The sequence below is a fragment of the Aethalodelphis obliquidens genome, unplaced genomic scaffold (genome assembly GCF_003676395.1).
Source record: "Aethalodelphis obliquidens isolate GAN/ISIS:26980383/991018 unplaced genomic scaffold, ASM367639v1 scaffold33, whole genome shotgun sequence".
NCBI classification, from domain to species: Eukaryota; Metazoa; Chordata; class Mammalia; order Artiodactyla; family Delphinidae; genus Aethalodelphis; species Aethalodelphis obliquidens.
In genome coordinates this window covers 5,496,384-5,509,377 of record NW_020837977.1, presented here as the reverse complement: position 1 = coordinate 5,509,377, position 12,994 = coordinate 5,496,384, and the positions used below count along the sequence as shown (strand labels likewise).

Below are 12,994 nucleotides of genomic sequence, written 5' to 3'. Positions count from 1 at the left end.
TTGCCTGTACTATTTTAAGATAGCCAACTCTGGGTTTGAGTTCTGCCTCCACACACAATAATAGCTGGTGATTTGGGATATTACTTAACTTCTCTAAATCTCAGCTTTTCTCTTTGTACAAGTGGAAATAATAATAGTATCCGCTATGAAATGAAATGAAATGAAATATGAGGTTAGGTATATAAAAAGCTTAGTTCAAGTCCTGGTTCGCAATAGGTACTCCACAAATGTTCGTTATTGCTCATATAGTGCTATTCTGTTGGTGCTGTTGTTGTTATTGGTGCAGTATATATATTTGGTGAAACTAATAGGGGCATTTCCCCAGATCTGTGATTTCCTGCTCACATGTGTGTGTCACTCATAGACCCTACGGGCTGGTGTTGTGCCAGCAGCACTTGCCTAGAAGGGTGGAATTGGTGAGTTCCAAGCCCACCTACACCACTCATCAAACTGGCTTGGTCCATCCTTTATCTAAGAAAATCATGTTTTTGCCTTAACTAAAAAGAAAATAGTCTTCAGAGCATAGCTACTCACCAGGATCCTTTGCATTCTCTTCAATCACTAGGGTTGTATTAAATGTCACAGGCAACTTAATCAAAGAGTCCCGTGAGGGAATTCAAGAATGAACATCTTGCTCTTATGATCAAGTCCCTCATCTTTATGAAACAAGGAGAAATATCCTCTAGTGCATCATTCTGAGTACAACAGCTGAGAATTGCATACTTGCAAACTATGTTTCATTAGGATGCTGGAAATCCTTACACTTTCAGATGCATCAAAATTGAGACATGTAGGAAGGGTTGTTGACATTTCAGATTGGCCTCTAAGTATTTTGAGCTTCTCCACAAGGTTCAAGATATTTTACCTGAATCTCCACTCTATAAAGCCATGTTGACAAAGCTATGTGCATTTTTATAAGGATAACTGATCTTATGTGAAGGCACCTTCCCACAGATGAGACTCCAAGAACCTCAAACCTCTTCCAAAACAGCAGTTACCATGTGGCTATAGACTGTGTAGATATAGATCCCCCAGCTTCAACCACACACACACACTCAAGGCCACGTAAACAGAAGACCCAGATCCATAATGTTCTCTAACTCAGTCTCAGACTCAATCCAGAACCAGAAAAGGGCAGGGTAATAACCCTTCATCTGCACAACCATGAGAGCAAGTGTCCACAGAAGGCTCTCGCCCTGCCTCCTTTTCTCCTACCATGGAGGTGGCCAGAGAATCCTGGTCCCGGTGGAACAAGCCATGACAGGATCAGTCCTCATGGTCACCCATCATCCAGTGCAGAAACCTCATCAACAGCTTGTCTCTGGGATAGAAGTTTCATCTGTAGAGATGACTCTACAGATCTTCTACTTAAAGCCAAATTACAGTGGAAAACACCATATTCTTTAGACAAGGCTGTCTAGACATGATTTTGATGATCTCTGAATGTTTTCTGGCCACTCTCTGAAGCTCCCCAGTCACAAGTGGCTTCCCCCCAGGTTGATCAGTGTGGTGATCCTAACTCCAGCAGCACCCAACTTCACGGTCTAAGCTATTCCGTGGGAAAGGGCCTCAAAATCACAGTGAGGGCAGGACACTATGCTTGAAGACCGATGGTAGGGGGCTCAGGCTTGTTCTTTTTTATTTTTTTTATTTTTTATTTTTTTGCGGTACACGGGCCTCTCACTGTTGTGGCCTCTCCCATTGCGGAGCACAGGCTCTGGACGCACAGGCTCAGCGGCCATGGCTCACGAGCCCAGTCACTCCGCGGCATGTGGGATCTTCCCGGACTGGGGCACAAACCCGTGTCCCCTGCATCGGCGGCGGACTCTCAACCACTGCACCACCGGGGAAGCCCTCAGGCTTGTTCTTTGACAGAGAGGGCTTCTGAAAGTACAGTGGGGCAACCAGTGGAGCCCTGGTATCTTGAGCTGACAAATGTGAATGATACCCTGTGTCTGTGGACATCATTCAACTCAATCCTTTGAATCCTCAAATTCTTACATTTGACTCAGACAAGATCAGGGTAACAGGACATGGTCAGAAGCTTCCTTGTTCACCTCTAAGTCTCTCGTGAGGGAAAACCCACGTTGATAATTAGAAAAATCAGAGAGTGGCAAAATAAAACAAATGAGATTTTAAAAAATATTTAACAGGGAGAAGCTTGCTGTAACAATAAATCAAGCAGTTAAATAAAGTAGTAGAAAGAGATTTGAAGTCTCTCTCTCAACACACACATGCACACACACACAAATGTACCGAGAATTGACATAACACCAGAAATTTTTTTAAAAAGCCAAAACACTGGAAAAAGGACAAGTCCAGAGTAACTGAATTGTGATGTAGAAGTTGAAAAAATATTAGAAGACGTTATAAAAACACAGAGTCAATGTTTCTGTTCGCAAATTTTGACATTTTGGCTGCCAATCCTATCATTCTGAACTTTGCCATATAAGTCTGCAGAATTAAAAACTAAGCTCCCAATAATGCTTTTCTTCATTATTTGCCCTTCATTATAAATGTGTTTTAGAATATTTAGAGACTGTTTTGCTCCGAGAGATTTAATCATAATATTTAGGTACCTGATTCACGCAGGGTGGCAACACTCCCATTCCTCCACCCATACCTTCATGCACTGATGCATTCTTTCATTCTTATGCATGTATTCATTCACCTACTGAGATTTAGAAGCTGAATTCCACTCCAAAATGATCTCATCCTCCTCGCTTAAATCATCCTCTTCTCCGACGTAGATTGTCTCCGGAATGGCAATCCTGTCCTCCACGTCCCTCTTTTCCTTACTAACCACCCCTTTCCCAACACCATGACAAGAATTCTTGAAAATCTAAGTATTGGCTAAATTACCCCCTGCCTCAAACAAGGATCCTCTGATTTTTCTTTGAAGCCCTTATACAAAGAAGATACCTGGTCAGAGTAGGTGTTTAATAAAAATGGAAGGAATGAATGAATGATTCATCCTCTAATTTCTCTCACATCCACATCTTCTTTTTACCCCCAGGATCGTAATTCAGGTCTCTAACCCTCTGAGCAGACCATCAAGTCACTTACCAACACAATCTCCATTTCTGTTTTCTCTCCACCACCATCCATTCCTGGCACCATCCCCCTTCAAGCATGTTTCTGATCTCACCACATCTCATGAAGTTTAAAGTCCTTAAGCCGGCATTCATAGCCCTCCACAGCTGGGCTCCAATTTATCTTTTCAGTCCCAACTCTTGCTACACCCCATTAAATCCCTCTTGCTACACCCCATTAAATCCCTGCCTTAACCAGTCCAGGCTACAAAAATGGCTTTGCCAGTGTCTGAATCTTTCTCTCTCTCTAGAATGTTCCTGCCTGTGCACCCATGGCCACCCAATCTCATCCTATCCAAATTCTACTCACTTTGAAGGCTTACTTATACAGAGTCTTAATTAGTGGTTTACTCTGTCTCCTCGGGGTAAATTTTCCTTATTGCATTCATCACATTCTTTCTTACCTTTTGGATTTTGTGACCATATTTTATCTTCTGCTACTATAGTATCATGATGGGGAAAACGTGTGTGTCTTATCTTTCCCCCCAGTGTCTAGAAAATGCCTTATACATTTTAGGCGCCCAATAAACGATTCTCATTGAATTGAGCTGAACACGGAAATGCAATATAGTCCTTACCCTTAAAAGAATCAGGGAGAAAATACATGAAAGAACACAGTAGAGTGAAAGCCATCAGTTTTGGGCCCTGGAGATATTTTACTACTAACTAGAAAATGCAGATTTATATACCATGTACTATCAGTGTGCCTGACACCGACAGTATAGGGTTCTCTCTGTTCTAATACCTCTGGCCCAATCAAGATATTAGCAATAAAAAGTTAAACACACATATAAGTTAGCATTTTCAATTGCTAGTGGACTTAAAGATCTCTTCTAAATCGCTCATATCAAACATGAAGACGCTGAATGAAGTCCAAGGAAGTGAATAACATCCTTGTACATTTATTCAATGCTACGTGCCAGGTGCTGTGCTAAATGCTTTATACGCAATTCACCTTGAATATTTATCACCCAATGAAGTGGGCACAGTTATGAGTCCACATTTCATAGGTATGGAAGCTGAGGCTTGAAGAGGTTGAATAACTTGCCCAAGTTACATAAAGCAAGGAGCAGGCAGAATCAGGGTTGAAATATATATTGTCTAGCTCAAACATATTCTTTATTACGTAGGTAATGCAATGTTTTCAAGATCTTTCAATAAATTAGGTAGGTACGAGATGACAACTCGAAATTTCCAACATCTGTTCCACGTCTTCTTCATTTATCACTTTCATTCAGATTTGGCTAGTAAATATCACAAGTTTGCAAGTGCTTAGGAAATGCAAATTAAAATCGAATACAATTTGCTTCATATCCGTGAGTGGTGGTGGGTATTCTTTATCTGTTGTAATGTCTGCTGTGCTTTTCTACATGTTTGAAATTTTCTATAATTAAAAAAGGCTAGGGGCTTCCCTGGTGGCACAGTGGTTAAGAATCCGCCTGCCAATGTAGGGGACACGGGTTCGATCCCTGATACAGGAAGATCCCACATGCCGCGGAGCAACTAAGCCCGTGCGCCACAACTACTGAGCCTGCGCTCTAGAGCCCGCGAGCCACAACAACTGAGCCTGTGTGCTGCAACTACTGAAGCCCGTGTGCTTAGAGCCCATGCTCCGCAACAAGAGAAGGCACTGCAGTGAGAAGCCCACGCACCGTAACGAAGAGTAGTCCCCACTTGATGCAACTAGAAGAAAACCTGCGTGCAGCAACGAAGATGCAGCACAGACAAAAATTTTAAAAATAAAGGAAAATAAAAGAAAAATAAAATTAAAAAGGCTATTCAGCTGATATTTTATAATAACTATAAATGGAGTATAACCTTTAAAACTGTGAATCACTGTATAACTTACATAATATTGTATATCAACTATAGCTCAATTTAAAAAGGAAAAAATTTTAATTAAAAGGCTATGTCCAATAAAATAAAACAAAATAAAATAGGATTTATTATTCTTTAACACTACTAGAGAATCATTCTTTAGGGAAGGGCCGTGTCAAAAGCTCCTTGGCAGGCTTTATTTTATCAAAAATAATCTTTTTTAAGATGATTTTCTACTGAGACTCATCTGGGAGCACAAATTTTAATTTAGGTGTTAAGTTGGCAGAAAAGTGTATCAGAAGGTGAGGGAAGATCAGCATATGTTTGAGATCTGCGAGGGAGCACAACCTCATTCCTTTCACAGGCTGAGCCTGCCCTCTGCTGTAAGAAATAAGCTTTTACAGACCCTCATCGGATTCAACAGCAGAACTCTTATATCAGATGTGCAGCATAAAAGATTGTAGGGTACTAGTGCAACACTTACATTCACCATGTGAAAATCTTATTGCCTTGGATCTGAGAGGCAGAATCTGAGCTTCAGATTGGTGGATTCAGTTAATGAGATGATTTTCATGCACACCTTAAAAATCACCTTTTTTACTTTACAATGATTCCCCAAATGACCAAATCTTATTTCGTGGGAGGTCAGAGCCACTAGCCAGAGCACTTCTTTTACTTTCCTGTCAGAAGGAAGTGCCAAGTCCCCATCGCAGAATAATGGTCCAGATTAAATGAAGTATGCAAAGCCCCCAAGCACAAAGCCAGGCACACAGTAATTGCTCAGCAAATACAAGTTTTCCTTATTATCTTTATCTTCATCATAGTCATATTAAGAGCAGTATATTCACTTGCTAGCACTGCCACAACAAAATACTCAGGCTGGGTGGCTTAAACAACAGACATTTATTTTCTCACAGTTCTGGAGGGTACAAGGCCAAGATCAGGCGCCATTGGGGTTGGTTTCTGGAGAGACATCTCTTTCTGGCTTGCAGACGGCCACCTTCTCACTGTGTCTTCACGTGGCTTTTCCCCTGTGCATGTGTGAGGAGAGCGAGCTTTCATCTCTTCTTCGTTATGTAAGGATATCAGTCCCATTGGATTAGGTCCCACCCTTATGACCTCACTTAACCTTAATTACCTCTGTAAAGTGCCCGTCTCCAAATATAGTAATGTTGAGGGTGGGGCTTCGACATATGAACTTTGGGAGAACACAGTTTGGTCCATAACAAGGAGGATAATAAAAACATCTCTTGGGCACATCTTGGGATGCACAGACAGGCTGGTTGCCTGCCCTTCTGTCATTTAGATCTGCAGCTAGGTAAAATAAGCACTCAGGTGTGATAAAATAACCCCAAAGCATTGTCCAATTCCCCTGGATCTTCTAGCATGGAATTCACAGGCTGGTCTCCCACATTTCAGGAAGATTTTCAATGAAGACTAAAACAGTTCATATTTAATATAAAAGGGGTTGGATGTATCTTAATTTAAGTTGAAGATTCAACAAGAAAAATCCAGTCCTCAAAGCCATCTGATTAACGGAAGTTTCACTTTTTAAAATTTTTCAGCGGTTTCACCTCACATCTTAAAGCTGGAATAGATTCTAGGGCTGACCAACTACAGAGTGGTCAGCCTGGCCGTGTCGGCATCAGCACTCCAATAGAAGTGAAGCAACTCTTGGTCCTTAGAGGGAGGTTGCTTTGTACTGGAAATAAACATCATGTTGTGCCCACAGGACAATTTTTTGGCCTCCCAAGTTGCTGTTTCATTCACAAGTCATTTAAGATCCAAGGCACTATTTGGCAGAGGGTAGTAACCACAGCAGAAACACTGAACATGCTAAGATCTTTGTGGATTTAGTTTAAAAAACATTCTTATGAGTGCTTCAGCCAGAACATCAACTTTCACAGGGCCCACACCACATTTCTTTTCAAAGAATAACTCAGGAAAATGGGACAAAACATCAACATCATTCCTATTTTGCCTGCTGAGGTTTAAATCTTCCTTGTGCTTTGGGGGTAAGAAATCAAGTAAGAAAAGGGAACAAATTAATACAGAGAAGAAGACAATGAAGCTGTATGTTTGGAACAATGGGCATCGGGCCTCTTCCTTCCCTTACTGTGGAAGTTATTTCATCCTTTGACAAGCAGTCAAAGCTTGTTGCCATAGAGTGCTTTCCTTTCAGAAAATAAAAATCTTTGTGGTTTTAAAAACCTTCTTTGTCCACCCAAAATTATTCCCATCAGTTTCCTGAGGTGTAGCTGATACTTTGGAACTTCATTCTTTCAGGGATCTCAAGGGACTTTCTAGGGATGAGACTTCTCAGCCAGGCCAGCCAGGCTCTTGAGAATCCAGCTTCAGGCTCCCTTTCCAGACACACCTACCCTCACCTTCTCCTCCCTCTGACCAACCAACTCACTGGTCCCTAAGCATGCTGGAATTACTCTCTTCAATCTCCATACCTTTGCATAAGTTGCAAAGAAGACGAAGACGTTCTGTCTAGAACGTCTCTCCAACCCCATCTTGCTTGCCTGTCAAACTTGTAATCATTTACATTTTAGATTAAATCTTCTGACCCTCTGGAACATCTTCATGATCACTACAGAATTCATTTTTTAATAGAACATACTTCTCTTACAGCACTTCTTATAATGAAAGGCAACTATTTCTTTACATAATAATAGGTAATATTTTTCGAGTACATAATATGGTAAGAACACTGTTGTATATTTTACATGCATTATTTCTACTCTTCCTACTAAATTGTACAGATGTGGAAACTGAGGCTTAGAGGAATTAAGTGATTTGCCTGTGATGACACAGCTTGGGTGTGTGGAGCTCAGATGTAAACCTGTTTTCTTTCAGTTCGCAAGCCACGCAATTTGTCACTACCTTACGCTGCCATTCTATTCACCGTCCCCACTAGATGATGAACTCCTTTATGTCAGGCTCACAATGGATTCCTTTTGGTAGTCCTACTGTAAAGCACGGTGCCCTGTATATAATTGTTGTGTTAAAATGCATGCTGAATGAATAAATGGAAATTAACAAATCACTGTAAAAGTTTTTTGAAATAAAGATTAATTAATAAGAACTCTACTTTCTAAGGTTGAGAAAGGAGGTGCTCCGAGGTAGTCAACATGAACTACTCCCGGTCCAGCCCCATATCCTCTCCTCCCACCCACTTCCCTGACTGTTCCCTGTCCCTTGCACTTCAGTCTAGCAGAGCTGTTTGATGTCCACTTCCTCAGAACTGCCAGTGCAGCTGCCCAGGTTACACTGGCTGTTCCCACTCCTCTCTCACCTTCCTCGCCAAGTCCCTTCTCTTTTTCATCCATGCAGCTTGTAAAACCCAGACTCCCTGACAACAACACTTTCCTGGATTAATCAGACGAGGAGTAAAGTACGAATACGAAAAGCTGTAAAGGGCCAACCCATGGGGCAGCAGTGTGGAGTGGTCAGATGTGAAGGCTCTGGAGTCAGACACACTTGAGTTCATTCGACGGTGCTGCCACTTACTGCTGCATCATTCTGGAAAAGTAGCTAAAGATCTCCACGTTAGGGAACCGCTGACCAAAACCACCCACCTTGGCCAGGCATGGTCATAATTACTTGCATGAGTTATCTCACCACAGGGGGTCCCGGTAAGAACACAGTGCTGCCACCAAAAATTAACCTGGAGAATTCGGGAAGGGCCAGAAGGAGGGAGGAGATGCCAGCCCATAATATGTCCTGCCAACTTCCCAGAAACCCTCACACTAGAATCCATCTTGGCTGAGAGATGTGCGCACCACCAGGAAGGACCCTGCGTCCGACCAAATATGGGGACAACCAAGATGATTGGCCAGAAACAACCCAGAAACTAACCCCATTACCATAAACCCTGAGACTGCGAGCCACGTGGCAGAGCAGTTCTCCTGGGTTCCCTTACCCTGCTGCTCTCTACCTGGGTGCCCTTTCCCAATAAAGCCTTTTCTTTGTCAGTACATGTGTCTCCTTGGACAATTCATTTCCTGGTGTTAGACAAGAGCCCACTCTCAGGCCCTGGAAGGGGTCTCCCTCCCTACAACATACACGGCAATCATTCTAAGTCTGTCCATCTCCTAGGGTAGTTCTGAGAATTCACTCCTCTAAAGCTTAGGATCTGGTACAATATAAACACTCAAGGAATATTAGCTAATATTATTAATAAAACAGAAAAGGAAACTGTAACCTTTTGCAGATGAGTGGTCGTGCAGAATGGGAAGGGAGGAGTGATTTTTAACCTCTCTCCAGAGTTCAAGGCCCAACTTTCAGTCTTGTTATGAAAAAAAGTAACTCCTGGGCTATGCACATGGATGTGACCATTGTCTATGAGTCTTTCCTTGAAAGCACGTTGAAATTTGGGATCAGAAAGCAAAAACTATAGACCTCCATCTAGTAAGTCAGGTCCCAACTCCACACCCTGTGATTTTTGGCAGGAAGATGGATTCTTGGGCAACAGTTCAGGAAAAACAAGCTATTTCTTGTTTTATGGAAACGGCTCATAAACACATGGGCTATAGTCTTTGAACTCAAGCACGTCAGGTCTCCAGAGACTCATGTTCATAGAAATTCTTAATTGCAAGGCAGGGACGCTTAACAAGTGTTGAGTCTCATAGAAAATTAAATTAATGATGATTTCTTCAGAGCTACAAAGAGGGAACATGGTGGAGTGTGGGTGAGAAAAAACAGGCTCCTACAAGGAGCAGGGACGCATGCAAAGACAAGTGGGAATGTTATTAAACGCCAAGTCCGTGTGCCCGACCCACAGTGAGGTCAAACAGTACCAGAAGGTCGGAGTTTGGAGCAGAGAAAGGTTTACTGCAGGGCCACGCAAGGAGACGGGTGGCTCAGGCCTTAACCCCAAACTCCCCGAAAGTAAAGCCCTTTTATAGGAAAGGTGAGCGAGGGGCGTGCTTAGTTGGTGCAAACTTCTTGGTGTCAGATCCTTTGTTCCTGAGGTCAGAGAACGATGTTCCTGTAAACCTCCACCGAAACAAATGTTATTCTCTGTTCTGACGAGAAAGGGCAAGGTCCCAAGGCTCAACTTTCGCCCTCCGAGGTCCAGGCCCTGGCTTGGTTACCCTGCCCAGGAGCGTTCCTCCAGCACCAGGTCTGGGTCCTCCCGCCAGGGCCCAGGCCCAGCTGAGGAGGCAGATCCCAGCTGGTGGCGCCCTCAGGGCCAGGTCCCCAGACCCTAACCCAGCCGTCATCACTGAGGGAGCCAGGCGCCCAGGACCCAGCCGGCCCTCAGGCTTTTCATTTAAACTGGAGAGAATCATTGTATAGGATCAATAGGAATACGTGTTGCAGCGAACACTGATCCCCAGCTCACAATAACTGCCCTTCACTGACAACAGTGCCAACCACGGAGGGGGACGTGAAGTAGTGATGGGCGAAGTCCTGGCAACTTACCCCTGACCTCTGGCCACCTGCTAGGGGTCGACAACTGACCCAAGCTGTACCAATTTCTGACACATGAATGGAGAGACTTAAGCTGGTTGAAGCTCTTACCTGAATAGCAGTGTCTATATCCTCCAGCTGCTGAGGCCTCCATGGACCGCGACCCGTGGAGACGGCCTCCACCATTACGTCAAGGCCCGGGCGTGGTCAGTGAGCAGCTGTGGCGAGGGCTCTGGAGCTCTGCACGACACAGCCCTCTGCCTGTCGCCGGACACTCCAGCTCCCCTGCCGGCCCCGAGGCCGGAGGGCCTGGAGCGCTCCAGGGAGAAAGCCGCAGCCCACCTCTCTCCACATTCTCCGGCACTGCGAGGCTGCCTTTTGGCGGACCAGGCCCGCTCACGCCGCCGAGGGTCTCGCGATAACGGCTGCGGGCTTGCTCCGCCCCTATTGCCGGACGAGAGTACTGCCCCACAGGCTTCACTTCTAATCCTTCTTCTCGTAGTGAGCTACGTACGTCGTCGTTTACTTTTTGACCTATAGATTTCCCAACAACTTTTTTAACAAATAAAGGGAGCATTTTCTCTTCCTAACTGTCCCTTTGAACTAAAGGCTATGCCCCCAAACAATGCTTCCTTGGGGGGAAAAAAAAACCACAAAACTTTGGAGGAAGCAGTGGAATGTGGTCAAAGCAAGAGCTTGAAGTGAGGTAGCCCCGGCTTCGATCCCAGCTCTGTCGCTCAGGCAACCTTGGCACTTAATCTCCCTGAATCTTGGGTTTTTTCACTGTAGTAATGTGGATAAATAATTTCCACTTCAGAAAGTTATTGTAGGGATTCAATGCAAACATCTATGAAACATCCTTAGCCTGGTGCTGGCACTCAACATTTGCTAACTATTTATATAAATAGATAAATAAACAGACAAATAAATATTTGTAATTAACCAAAACTATATTTCTGGTAGATTCTCAATGCCCTATGATAATACATCTATTTTATTTTAATTTTTATTTTTTATTGAAGCATAGCTGATTTACAATATTGTGTTAGTTTCTGATGTACAGCAAAGTGATTCGTGTATCACTTTTTCAGGTTCTTTTCTATTATACATTATTATAAGATATTGAATATAGTCCCCTGTGCTATAAAGTAAATCCTTGTTGTTTATTTTATATATAGTGGCGTGTATCTGTTAATCCCATCCTCCTAATTTATCCCTTCCTCCCCCTTCCCCTTTAGTAACCATAAGTTTGTTTTTTATGTCTATTTTAAATGCTAAACAGAATGACAAAGTCCATCCATAGTCCATTCATTCCCAAAGTCATCTTGCTACTCTAGGGATCATCACAGGTGCATGGATATGTCAGGTCGGCATAGTTTTCATCTTAGGGGATCTTCCAGTTTGGTTATAATTGGTGGAAAAATCCAGCTCATTATTCTGAGGGAGCAAGCAACTTGACCAAGTTAAGCTGAGTCTGATTTTCTTTGTAAGCAATTCAAGCCCTGGCTCAAGAGAGAAAGCTACTGTGTAGAAATTGCTAGAGAGTGCTAGCGATAGATTGTTTGGGTTCCTACCCTAGAAGTGAAAACATTGCAGGTCACTCACTGGGGCAAGCATCTGACTGTGCTTGAGAATGATCCAACTGTCCTACTAGAATAGTCAGCATTGGCTTCTCAGTAATAATCTTAGGTTAAGGAGAGAAGGTATTGAGAAAACTAGCATAAAATGGAATAAGCTCAAATTCAGCATCTCCACCTTAATAGAAATTGCTGTACATGTTACCCTTCTCTCCTCCTTCTTCCTCAACTAGAGCGAAAGCTTCTGAGGGTGGGGAGCAGATCTCGTGCTAAGCGCCCCAGGCAGAAGGTACTCAATAAAAGTCTATGCAATTGAGTCGAATTTACTGTGACATTGAAACACAAACTTTCAAGAGTATAGTACTGTCTGTTCCTGCTCTGTCTTCACAGGGAATTGTATTTGCCAAGCTCCACTTCCCCTGATTATAGTCAGGAAAAAAGGCACGTGAGTATTGCATTGGCTAAGAGCCCATCCTAATGAGAATGTCTGAACCGTAAATTGTGTGTTTGCTGGAAATGAATAAAAACAAGTTAAGTTTTAAAAAGACAAATCGGGCTTCCCTGGTGGCGCAGTGGTTGAGGGTCCGCCTGCCGATGCAGGGGACGTGGGTTCGTGCCCCGGTCCGGGAAGATCCCACATGCCGCGGAGCAGCTGGGCCCGTGAGCCATGGCCATTGAGCCTGCGCGTCCGGAACCTGTGCTCCGCAACAGGAGAGGCCACAACAGTGAGAGGCCCACATACTGCAAAAAAAAAAAAAAAAGACAAATCATTGGTATATATTTATAAAATTCTCTAGCCACTGATCACTTCAACTTGTCTTCTAGAAATATGGTATATGATATTTATAAATGGAAAATTCTTAGAAAATGTATATTATCAATAAAAGAGCAAAACTTTCTTATATATCCCACAACCTTCCCTAGTAACATAGAATAGGTGAACAGTGATTACATCAGTGCAGTTTTCATACCCAATCAGAATATACAGACAGAGAGCTCTCGCTGAATGCTTAATGGTGAAACTGATATTAAGCTTGAAAGTGACATTAAAAATTCTATAAGTTAAGGCATTCTCTCCAGGTAGAA

At 43.1% G+C, this 12,994-nt stretch overlaps 1 long non-coding RNA gene across 1 annotated transcript; it reads left to right on the top strand.

Moving 5' to 3' along the window:
• Positions 1 to 1,852: 1,852 nt before the first annotated feature.
• Positions 1,853 to 9,955, top strand: LOC113631416 (uncharacterized). Its single transcript, XR_003437307.1, has 3 exons — positions 1,853 to 1,863; positions 9,332 to 9,335; positions 9,808 to 9,955. It is a non-coding gene; the product is annotated as an uncharacterized LOC113631416 (long non-coding RNA).
• The last annotated feature ends 3,039 nt before the right edge of the window (positions 9,956 to 12,994 follow it).